Source organism: Penaeus vannamei, chromosome 6, assembly GCF_042767895.1.
Source record: "Penaeus vannamei isolate JL-2024 chromosome 6, ASM4276789v1, whole genome shotgun sequence".
Classification (NCBI taxonomy): domain Eukaryota; kingdom Metazoa; phylum Arthropoda; class Malacostraca; order Decapoda; family Penaeidae; genus Penaeus; species Penaeus vannamei.
Window position 1 is genome coordinate 519,259 of NC_091554.1, and position 12,500 is coordinate 531,758.

Here is a 12,500-nt window from a genome sequence, read left to right on the forward strand (position 1 = left end):
TTTAGTCTGTTGACATTTGCTAATCTATTTAACATTAGGCGTAAGAAGGTCGTTATGCTTGGATCTCTGTGGAAAGCGTTGTTTTTTTGGGGAAAGCGTTGTCTTTTTTTTTCTTTGTTTTTTTCTTTGATTTTCTTGTCTTTCCCTGTCTCTCTCTATCATGCCTTCGTGGTCTCCTGGATCTCCGAGTCTCATAGTTCGACTCCCGCGCTATCTTCGCCAGAGTTTCTCCCAACATATGAAGAAAGTTTTTGTTCTTTTTCTTTTTTCTTTCTTTCCTTATTTTGTCATTTTCCGCGACGTTGCGTGGGAGGAAGTGTGTTTGTCTCCCCGAATCAACGTCGCGTTAAAAGGGAAATGAATATCTCCCCGAGAGGTAAAGAGGCGTCGAAAAAAAAAAGGATCCCGTCCGCGAGAAATAACATTTTAACCGGAGTGATAAATCAGCCTTCGGGAGTGGCAGAAAATATCGAGTTATATTCCGGATTTGTGTACATAATCAAGGGCCGCTTTCGTGCACCGAGCCAAAGCGACGCTGGCTTGTTCGACGCGGGCTATTCCCACCGAGTGAAAACAAACAAGCGGACCCGGTGAAAACAGCCGCTGCCTTGCACGAGCGCCCCGGGCCTCACCCAGAGACCTGTGGCAGAAAAGAGGGAAAGAGTGAAAGAATGTAGGCGAGGGGGATGGGATAGGGAGGGGGGTGGGGGGTCCTTCCAACAGTGCAGCTCCCGTCAACAGAGTTATTATTTCGTTGTTTACGTTTTCCTTTCCGTATTTTATGCCCTGTCAGAGCACGCCGCTAACCGCAACCAGATTAAGGGCTTGTAGCTTTCGGGTTAATCGCCCAGTTAGCTCAGGGGAGTCGCATGCCTAGATTAGGAATATGTGTGTATGTTTAGTTTGCTTTTATGTGCATGGGAGCGCTGGCTGGCTCATACATGGAAGCGTGGCGTGTTTTACCTATTTTCTCTGTTTGTGTTTAAACTGCCGTCCTGGGCTGTTTGTTCTCGAGAGAAAACTCGTTAGGAGGTTTAATATTTTTGTTTTTTCGTTTTTTGTACATTCATGGTACACCTTTTCCCCTGCAATTTTGCCTTAATTACTGGTCTTGTACAGGAGGTTGGTTCATGGTAGATTTCACAGTGTAGACTAAAAAGCCGGTCTTTTAATAGTGACCTTAATGGACTTTAATGGCTCAGTGCAGTAGGAGATGGTATCAGAGTTAGCAATTTACTTTTTAGGCTAATTGTCTTATGTATGTCTTCTGACTTTCTCTCCCTCTTTCTTTTTTTTTTCTCTCTCTCAGTCTGTCTGTCTCTTTCTGTTTGCCTCTGTCTGTCTCCGTCTGTCTGTCTCTATCTGTCTCTGTCTCTGTCTCTCTCTCTCTCTCTCTCTCTCTCTCTCTCTCTCTCTCTCTCTCTCTCTCTCTCTCTCTCTCTCTCTCTCTCTCTCTCTCTCTCTCTCTCTCTCTCAGTCTCTCAGTCTCAGCTTGTGTGTCTCGGTCTATCTCTATATCTCCCCTTCCTTTTTTTCCCTCCCCCCACGTCTCTCTCTCTCTCTCTCTCTCTCTCTCCCTCTCTCTCTCTCTCTCTCTCTCCCTATCTCTATCCCTATCTCCTCTCTCTCTCTCTCTATCTCTATCTCCTCTCTCGCTCGCTCTCTCTCACGCTCTCTCTCTCTCTCTCTCTCTCTCTCTCTCTCTCTCTCTCTCTCTCTCTCTCTCTCTCTCTCTCTATCTCTATCTCTATCTCTCCCTCTCTCTCTCTCTCTCTCTCTCTCTCTCTCTCTCTCTCTCTCTCTCTCTCTCTCTCTCTCTCTCTCTCTCTCTCTCTCTCTCTCTCTCTCTCTCTCTCCCACCCTCAAGAATTAACACTTTCGGCGTGCCTTCCGTCCATCGATCAGGACGAGTGGGGTAATTGCCGAGTCCCTAGGGGGGGGAGAGGGATCCTGCGAGTCCCAAGGGAATTTTAAGGGGTCGCTGGGGGATCCTTGCGAGTCGCGTGGGAGTCTTACGAGTCTCTGTGAATCCTGGGGGGGGGGGGGTGATCCTACTTGTCGCTGGATAGTCTTATGAGTCCTTGGGGAGATCTTGCGAGTTGCCAGGGGTATCCTGTGAGTTAAGGGATCTTCCGAGTCGCAGGATGATCCTACGAGTCTCTGGATGATCCTGCGAGTCGCTGGATGATCCTACGAGTCGCTGGATGATCCTACGAGACGCTGGACGATCCTTCGAGACGCTGGATGATCCTACGAGTCGCTGGGTGATCCTACGAGTCGCTGGATGATCCTACGAGTCGCTGGATGATCCTACGAGTCGCTGGATGATCCTACGAGTCGCTGGATGATCCTACGAGTCGCTGGATGATCCTACGAGTCGCTGGATGATCCTACGAGTCGCTGGGTGATCCTACGAGTCGCTGGGTGATCCTACGAGTCGCTGGATGATCCTACGAGACGTTGGATGATCCTACGAGTCGCTGGATGATCCTACGAGACGTTGGATGATCCTACGAGACGTTGGATGATCCTACGAGACGTTGGATGATCCTACGAGTCGCAGGATGATCCTTTGAGTCGCTGGATGACCCTACGAGTCGCTGGATGATCCTTCGAGTCGCTGGATGATCCTACGAGTCGCTGGACGATCCTACGAGTCGCTGGATGATCCTACGAGACGTTGGATGATCCTACGAGTCGCTGGATGATCCTACGAGACGTTGGATGATCCTACGAGACGTTGGATGATCCTACGAGTCGTAGGATGATCCTTTGACTCGCTGGATGATCCTACGAGTCGCTGGATGATCCTTCGAGTCGCTGGATGATCCTACGAGTCGCTGGGTGATCCTACGAGTCGCTGGATGATCCTACGAGTCGCTGGATGATCCTACGAGTCGCTGGGTGATCCTACGAGTCGCTGGGTGATCCTACGAGTCGCTGGATGATCCTACGAGACGTTGGATGATCCTACGAGTCGCTGGATGATCCTACGAGACGTTGGATGATCCTACGAGACGTTGGATGATCCTACGAGACGTTGGATGATCCTACGAGTCGCAGGATGATCCTTTGAGTCGCTGGATGACCCTACGAGTCGCTGGATGATCCTTCGAGTCGCTGGATGATCCTACGAGTCGCTGGACGATCCTACGAGTCGCTGGATGATCCTACGAGACGTTGGATGATCCTACGAGTCGCTGACGATCCCATGAGTCGCTGAGATCCTACGTGAGACGTTGGATGATCCTACGAGAGCGTTGGATGAATCCTATCGGAGTCCGTAGGATGATCCTTTGACTCGCTGGATGATCCTACGAGTCGCTGGATGATCCTTCGAGTCGCTGGATGATCCTACGAGTCGCTGGATGATCCTACGCGTCGCTGGATGATCCTACGCGTCGCTGGATGATCCTACGAGTCGCTGGATGATCCTACGAGACGCTGGATGATCCTACGAGTCGCAGGATGATCCCACGCGTCGTTGGGGTCCTCCTTACGAGTCGTGGGAACAGCTGATCCCCCGAGGAACCCAAAGGACACGTGGCGTGATGAAGGTCCTCCTCCGCCACATCAAGGTCTCCGTGTCAGCGCCAAGGATTCTCCGGTTCCTTTTCCAGTTTTCTCGGGCCGCGAAGAAGAGGTGGGGGGGGGGGGGAGGCGGTAATTAGGGCGAAATTACCTTCCTCTTTTTTTTTTTTTTTTTTTTTTTTTTTTTTTTTTTTTTTTTTTTTTTTTATCTTCTCTCTCTAATCTCAAAGTGGTAAGTTTTTGCTGTAATGGGAGATCGAGTTCGGCGGCACTTAATGTTTATCAGGAGGGAGAGGAAGAGGAGGAGGGAGGGAGGGAAGGAGAGAAAGAGGGAAAGGGAGAGGAAGAAGGAGAGGGAAGGAAGGAGAGTGAGAGGAAGAGGAAGAAGAAGAAGGAGAGGGAGGAAGGGGGAAGGAGAGGGAGGGAGGGAAGGAGAGAGGGAAAGAGGGATGGGAAGGAAGAGTGAGAGGAAGAGGGAGGGAAGAAGAGAGAGAGAGAGAGAGGGAGGAAGAGGGAGAGGGAAGGAGAGAGAGTAAGAGGAAGGTAGAGGGAGAGAAAAAGGAAGAGGGAGAGAAAAGGAAGAGGGAAAGGAGGGAAGGAGAGGGAGAGGGACTGGCACCAGCCTTCCATCCTTCCTTCCTTCCTTCCCTCCTTCCTTAGGACGCCTAGCTTTCGTCTTTAATTTTCGCCGCACATCCTATCACCAAATGGATCATGATCAGCGTTTTTTTTTTCCCAAGGACGTCAGCCCGAGTGGTTCCCGGCCGATGCTAATGCCCGTCTGGAATCTAATGGGAGAGAGAGAGAAGGGGGAAAGGGGAAAGGGGGAAGGGGAGGGGGAGAGGGCAAGGAAAGGGGAAAAGGGAGGGAGAGGGTGAGGAAAGGAGGAAGGGAGAAGGGAGAGAGGGAAAAGGGGGAAGGGGAGGGGGAGAGGGCAAGGAAAGGGGAAAAGGGAGGGAGAGGGTGAGGAAAGGAGGAAGGGGTATGGGGGAGAAAAGGGGAAAAGGGAAATGGAGAGAGGGAAAAGGGGAAAGGGAGAAGGGAGAGGGCAAGGAAAGGGGGAAGGGGCAAGGGAGAGAGAGGGAAAGGGGTAAAAGGGAGAAGGGAGAGAGGGTAAGGAAAGGGAAAAGGGCAGGGGGAGAAGGCGAGGAAAGGAGGAAGGGAGAAGGAAGAGGCCTGGAAAAGAGGTAAGGAACAGGGTAAAGAAAGGGTAAAGGGAGAGACCGAGGAAAAGGGACAGATAGAAACCGAGGAAAGGGGAAAAGGAGAGGGTCGAGGAAAGGGGGACAGATAGAAACCGAGGAAAGGGGAAATGGGAGAGGAAAGAGGGAAGGGAGAGGGTCGAGGAAAGGGGGAAAGGGAGAGGCCGATAAAGGCTGTTTTCGCAAGCTCATTTCCTCTTAATTGGGAGAACTGGGAAGGGAAAGGAAAATATTTTGAGACGAGGTGAATTAATATCTCTCTCTGGGTTTTCATTAATAGGTGTCTGTTTATCATTATGAAATTGTCCTATGCGAATGTTTGTATTCGTCGCTAATTACCTTAGCTGTTGATGCGACAGGTAATTTTGAATAATTAATTAAGGTATAAGCTTATTTGGGGTATATTATATTTATTTTTTCCCCATCTTTTTTTTTTTTTTTTTTTTTTTTCGTCTATCACTATCGTTTAACATCCAGTCCTTTTTTTTTCCTTTTTCTTCTAGTTATATTCTTATCGACTTTCCGAATTTAAATTTCCTGGATTTTATCACAATCTTAAAAAAAAAGTCTTCGAAAGATTTTAAACATTCACGAAAGACACTTCGACAAGCCACCTTCCCTCCCCCTCCCCCCCTCCCTCCCTCCCCCCACCCGAACCACACACGCACACACATCCCCCCCTCACCTCACACAACCCCCTCTCCCCACTATTAATACACGAAAGCTCCTCCCCAAGATATAGAGAAACTGTTCAAAAACGTTCCATTTCTCGAAGACAGTAGAGAGAGATCCATAAACCGGGGTCAAAGGTCAATCACGGAGAGACTTAGAGCCGAGGGTGCCGTTGTCGCGAATCCGAGGGCAGCGATGCTTAACAGGATTGATTCATGGGGTGGGGGGGGGGGAAGCAGAGGGGGCGGAGGGGGGGGAAGGGATTAGGGAGTAAGGGAGATAGGGTAAGGTTTCGGTGGGGGGAGGGGAAAGGGGGGAGGGGTGCGTCTGGAGGGGAGGGATGTCTCTGTGGGGGAGTGGTGCATTTGGGAGACGAAGAGTGGAGGGAGGGAGGATGGGGGAAGAAGGGAGGGAAGGGAGGGTGGAACAAGGGAAAAGGGAGGAGTAGAACAAGGGAAAAGGGAAGGAAAAGGGAGGGTGGGAGCAAGGTAACAAGGAGGGAAAATGCCAGGGAAGGGAGGATGGAACTACGGGAAACGGAGGAAGGGAGAGGAAACAATAAAAAAAGGAAGAGGGAGAAAAGGAGAGAGATAGCAACAGGGGATAGAGACGTAGAGAGAGGAAGCACAAAAACAAAGCGAAAGAGAGGAGGAGAGAGACGAAGAGGAAAGGGATGGAAGTGGAAGAAGGAGTGAGGGAGAGAGGAAGAACAGAGGAGAAGATGAAATGGGGAATAAATGAAGATATAGCTTATAAACAGTAGAAATACGAGTAGACAGAGGATTAGCATAGGATTAAGAACAGAAAGAGGAGTGAATAAAAAAAAAAAAAAAAAAACGCGAAATAAGAGTTAAAGGTGAACAGAAAGACGAGAAGGTTAAGTAGAGAAAGGAAAGAATGACAATGGAGAAAAAATCACAGAAAAGTTAAAGGAGAGGATAGAGAGGTAGGAAGAGGGAAAGAAATTTAAAAAGAAAAGAGAGCGAAAGGAGGAGAGGAAAGAGAAGTAGGAGGGAAAGAAATTTAAAAAGAGAGGAAGAAAGAATGAAAAACGAAAATAGATAAGAAAATGTAGAAAGAAAGAGCGAAGGAAAGAAATAGAGAGATAAAAAGAAGGAAAGATAGGAAGAAAGAAAGAAAGAAAAGAAAGAGAGAGAGAGAAAAAAGAGAGAAGAAAGAAAGAGAAAAGCAAGCAAGAAAGAAAGAGAGAATAACAGAGAATAAAGAAAGAGAAAGAGAGAAAAAACAGAGAAGAAAAAAAGAGAAGAAAGATAAATAAATAAAGAAAGAAATAACCCCAACAAATTCATTACACCTGAAACCATCACGAAATCAGCTGTGCGTCTATTTTCTCCTCCTCTTCTGCGATGAGGATTCGTTGTCTCATTTCGCTAGAAAAACAACAACAACAACAACAACAGAAGGTGTTTATGTTTTTTTCATACTGCAGTCTTCGTGGGGGAAGGAGGGTGTGTAGGGTGTGTGTGTGGGGGGGGGGGGTGTATGTGCGTGTGTGGGAGGGAGAGAGAGAGAGACAGAGACAGAGAAAGAAAGAGAAAGAAAGAAAGAAAGAAAGAAAGAGAGAAAGAGAAAAAAGAGAAAGAGGAATAGAAAAAGGCAAACAGATAGAGTACAGGAAAGTAAAAAGAACTTGAAGAAGACGATAATGGAAGTCAAAGAGAAGGAGAATAAAGGTCATCGAGGGAAAACAGACGAGACAATAACATGTGACCGAAAACAAAAAACAAAAAAAAGTCGTCCTTGGCATTATGGTTGTGGTAATGATAATGATGATGATATGCGCGATGTTATTTAGCATTGGAATGTGTTTATTTGTGTTTATTTATTTTAATGTATAAGGGCGTCTGCACATACACTCACATTCACAAAATACGTTTATTTTTACACTTAGACGCACACTCTCACTCTCATTCATACTCACATTTACATTGTCACTCTCTTAAACACACACAAACAGAAACATAAACTAAAATACACACACACACACACACACACACACACACACACACACACACACACACACACACACACACACACACACACACACCCTCCTTCCCCCCACCCCCTCCCCCTCCCACTCCCACACCCACACACACTCAAAACAAAGAACAGAAAAAAACAAACAAACAAACAAAAAGAACGAACAAAAGGAAGAAATAAGCGAAGGAAGGGAATAAAGTTATCGTTATCTGTCCCTGCCCTCGAGGTGACACTCTCCCTCAGAACCCGGATGGTCTAAGAAACATATACGTGTCTCTTGCGCAACATAAGGCGTCGCGGAGAAAGAGAACAGGAGGGCCACCTCTGGGAATGACTTTCTCGTCTCTCTTATTTTCTTTTTCTCTTATTTTCTTTTTCTTTTATCTTTTGTCTTTTAACGCTTCATTTATTCTTCTCCTTTATTCCGTTATAGTCTTTAAACACTATTTATACACACACCCCTTTTTGATAGGAGCAAAAGAGAGGGCCACCTCTGGGAATGATTTTCACGTTTCTCTTATTTCTTTTTCTCTTTCTTTTATCTTTTTTTCTTTGAACAGTTCATTTATTCTTCTTTATTACGTTGGTCTAGTCTTTGAACACTCTATTTATACAACCCCGCTTTTTTATATTATAATGTTTTATCTTTTAACATTTCATTTATTCTTCTCCTTTATTACGTTAGTCTATTCTTTTAACACTCTATTTATACACTATTTTCATTTATACTCCCTCCCCTTTTTAATAAGAGGAAAGGGGGGGGGGGGCACCTCAGGGTACGATTTTCATATCTTTCTTAGTCTTATATATATTTTTAACACTTCCTTTATTCTTCTCCTTTATCAGACACGAAAGAGAGAGAGAGAGAGAGAGAGAGAGAGAGAGAGAGAGAGAGAGAGAGAGAGAGAGAGAGAGAGAGGGAGGGAGGGAGGGAGGGAGAGAGAGAGAGAGAGAGAATATTCTTCTCACTTTATCAGACACGAAAGAGCAGAGAAGAGAGAGAGAGAGAGAGAGAGAGAGAGAGAGAGAGAGAGAGAGATGAGAGAGAGAGAGAGAGAGAGAGAGAGAGAGAGAGAGAGAGAGAGATCCACCACCATACAAAACACACATAACACACAAAACCCAAAATACACTTAAAACTCAACTAAACACTTAAATCTCTCGACGTCGAACACTTGACAGGGAAGCTTGACAATGACAGTATCGTATGACAGGAGAGGTTTTAGCTTGGAGGAAGGAGATAGCGTGACTGAAGCACTTGAACGCAGGATTATACATTCATTTATCGCCTTTCCCTCCTCCTCCTCCACCCCCCCCTCTCCCCTCTGGAAGATCTTGGGGGGGGGGGGGGGTTCTTAGAGCGAGTGTAAGGATCTTTAAATCTGGTTTAAGGAGACTTTGCAGAAGAGGAGTGCTTAGAGAATCGTATCGCTACTGTACTTTGGAAAATCTCATACGAATACTTGGGTTTTCCTGAATATAGTTTGGGTGTAAGTAAGTTTAGTGTGTAAGGTTTTCTAAGTGTAGGATTTTTAAAGTAAAGTGTGGGTTTTTCTGAGTATGGTACGGGATTTTCTAAGTATAGTGTTTTTTTTCCAAGTTTAGTGTAAGGTTTTCTAAGTAAAGTGTAGGATTTTCTAAGTAAAGTGTGAGATTTTCTAAGTATAGTATGGGATTTTCCAAGTATGGTATGGGATTTTCTAAGTAAAGTGTTTTTTTTTCTAAGTATGATATGAGATTTTCTAAGTATAGCGTTCAATTTCCTCAGTATAGTATGGGATTTTCCAAACGAAGTGGAGGATTTTCTAAGTATAATGTGAGTATAGCGAGATATATAAAGACATGTTGAAACTGCGTGTGTAAAGTGTGTTTTGTTCATAAAGTTTCCCATGTTATTCTTAAAGGGGATATTCTGTTATTATAATTATGGTTTCATTGTCTTTTTTCTTTTTCTTTTTCTCTCAATATGATTAAAAAAGAAAAAGAAAATCGAGATGGATACAGTCATCAGTATCACAAAAAATAGGTAAATTAAAAAAAAAAAAAAATGAAAAATAAAAATGAGAATAAATAAATAGATAAGAAATATTAAGGGTAATGCAAGGACTAATATTTGCTACATCATCCTACAGGTAAACGACGATTTTAAATTTCTCCCGTCGTCTCCTATCCTATCACGAGAAGTTTTGGTAAAAGGAAGAAGAGAGAGAGAGAGAGAGAAGGAGGGAGGGAGGGAGGGGGAAGGGGGAAGGGAGGGGGAAGGGAAGGGGAGAGAGGCAGAGAGAGAGAGAGAGAGAGAGAGAGAGAGAGAGAAAGAGTGAAACAGAGCGAGAGAGAGAGAGACAGAAAGAGTGAAACAGGAGCGAGAGAGAGAGAGATACAAATTCAGAGAAACAAAAACAAAAACAAAACCAAAAAAACAAAACAAAGCCAAGAAACAGATAGAAACAGAAAGAGAAATCCACACACACACACACACAAAAAAAGCCAGAAACAGATAGAAGCGAAAGAGAAAACCCACACACACCTCAAACAAAAAATAAAACAAAAAAAACAAACCCATTTCCCACTTCCCCCCCCCAAAAAAAAAAAAAAAAAAAAAAACCCCCCCCCCCAAAAAAAAAAAAAAAAAAACCCACCTACTGATCCCCGTGTGAGATGAGATTGCCCGGCCCGACCCCGGGGGGAAAAGGCGATCACCGGGCGGATCCCAACGACCGGGTGCTCCTCCTTCCCCCTGCTTAAAGATCCTCGATGAACTGGGTGTCACAGAGGAGGAGAACTTACGGAATTACTCTGCCGATGCTGTGGCTTTCTTGGGGACGAAGAAGGGGGCTTGCAGGTCGAGGATCTGGATTTGGGAGGTTGTCTACTCTGGTTTGGTTATTTTATCTACTTTTTGTTTGCTTATTTACTCTTGTTTATTGGTTCATCTACTCTGATTTGCTTATTATATCTACTTTTTTACTTATTTACTCTTGTTTATTGGTTTGTCTATTCAGGTTTGCTTATTTTTTTCTACTTTTGTTTATTTATCTACTTAGGTTTACTTATTCTATCTACTTTTGTTTACTTATCTATTCTTGTTTGTTTATCTGTCTACTCAGATTTATTTGTTTTATTTACTTTTGTTTACTTACCCTTATTTATTGATTTATCTACTCATCTATTTACATACTGTTATTTACTTATTTATCTACTTTTATTTACAAATGTATCTACTATTTACTTTTCTGTTCTTATTTACCTATCTATCTACTATTTTTTACTTATTTATCTACTTTTTAAATTTATTTATCTACTCTTATTTACTTATCTATCTTTTTTTATTATTTTTTTACTTATACCTATTTATTTATTTATGTGTGCGTGTGTGTAGGCCTACATCTGAATATGTAGGCCGATGAACGTTTCCCTGACATAGTATGTATTGCAGAAGCGTACCTTGCAAAATGATAAATTCATGGCGTTGTAAGTTCTCCAGGGGGACGGTGGGGGTCGGTGGGGGTCGGTGGGGGGTCGGTGGGGGTCGTTGGTCCCCCAGTCATGCACGTGCTGCCTCCTAAAACTCGGCCAGTGTTGTGACCATCAAGTGTCTCGTCAAAAAAAGCAACTTAAAAAAAAAAAAAAAAAAAAAAAAAAAAAGTTGCTTGGAACACACGTCGAAAGCTATTTTTTTCCCCCTGGTGGTCGGCCGGCTTGCATCACGTACGCACACGGTGTAACATATGTAGAACCTGTGGGGAGGGGGAGAGGGAGGGGAAAGGTGGGGGTGGTGGGGGGAGGAAAAGGAACTGGTGGGAACTTTCGCTTCGGGATGGGAACCAGTGCGTCATCCTTCCCTCCCTTTTCTATCATCCTCCTCGTCTCCCTTCTCTCTTGTGCGCCCTCCTTCCCCTTTTCCCGTTCCCATTCCCCTCTCTCTCCTCTCTCTTCCCTCTCCCCTCCCCTCCCTCTCACCCATCTCCCTTCCCCTTCCATCTAACCTCCTCCCTCCCCCCTCTCTCCTATCTAACCCCTCTCCCTCCCCCCTCTCAACCCTCTCCCTCCCTCTCTATCTCCCTTTCCCCTCTCTCCTTCCTCCTCCCTCTAACCCCTCCCTCCTCTTCCCATCTCTCCCCCTCCCTCCCTCTATACCCTTTCCTCTAACCTTCCTCTAACCCTCCCCTCCTCCCTCTAACCCCCCTCCCCCTCCCCCCCTCTCCTCTCCCCGGTAGCAGAGTGGGTCTCCATCAGCGGATCATGGTCGGAATCCTTATCACGTGGGGCGGTGTGTGTGTACGCTGGAGGACGAAGCCGCGTCTGTCCACTTTAGAGAGAGCAGGTCGACGAGAGGCCCCCTGTCGATGGCCAGTTCTCTATCCCCTCTCCCTCCCTCCCTCCCTCCCTCCCTCCCTCTCTCCCTTTTTTCTACCTCTGTCCTACTGACCTTCTTTTTCTTTTATTGTGCTTTGTTATTTTTTTTTTTTCTTTTGGGGGGGGGGGGGGTGTTTGTGTTGATTGTTCGTTTGTTTGCTTCTTCCTTCTCTTGGTTTGTTTCGTCCATGGATTCCCTTCCTCTTGTTTTTCATCCTCTTCTATCTCTCTTTCGGCTTTTTATCTCCTTCTATCCCTCTTCCGTCCTTTCTTCCGCCTCTTCTATCCCATTCCCTTCTTTTAATCCCCTTCCATCATCCTCTCCTCCCATCCTCTTCATCCTCTTCCATTATCCCTTCTTCGTCTCTTCTTCGTCTTGCTTCTCACCCTCTCCGGCCTCTCCCGCGACCGCCCGTGTCTTGGCTCTGATGAGGAGACCCAAACGGAAACGGAGGAAGAAATAAAAGAAAAAACAGGAATCGAAAAGAGAGAAACGGAGGAGGAATAGACGAGAGAGAGAAGAACACGGCGGAAGAACAAGAGAAGAGGATAAAAAAGAGAATAGGAAGGAAAATGCTAAGGAACAATTCGCGCTGGGATTAATGGTCATTTCACATTATTTTCATCCACGGACTCTTTCCGGAAATATGTCACGCCGGTGCAGTGACGAATTTCCGAGCGGTGGAGTGGCTGGCCGGAATGCGCCTCCTAAAACACCATTAGCGCACTGTTTCCCAT

General features: G+C 45.5%; 1 protein-coding gene across 1 annotated transcript in view; it reads left to right on the forward strand.

Moving 5' to 3' along the window:
• LOC113829552 (uncharacterized) overlaps nucleotides 1-12,500 on the forward strand; it is a 207,224-nt gene that overhangs the window by 1,174 nt on the left and 193,550 nt on the right. The window lies entirely within an intron of this gene.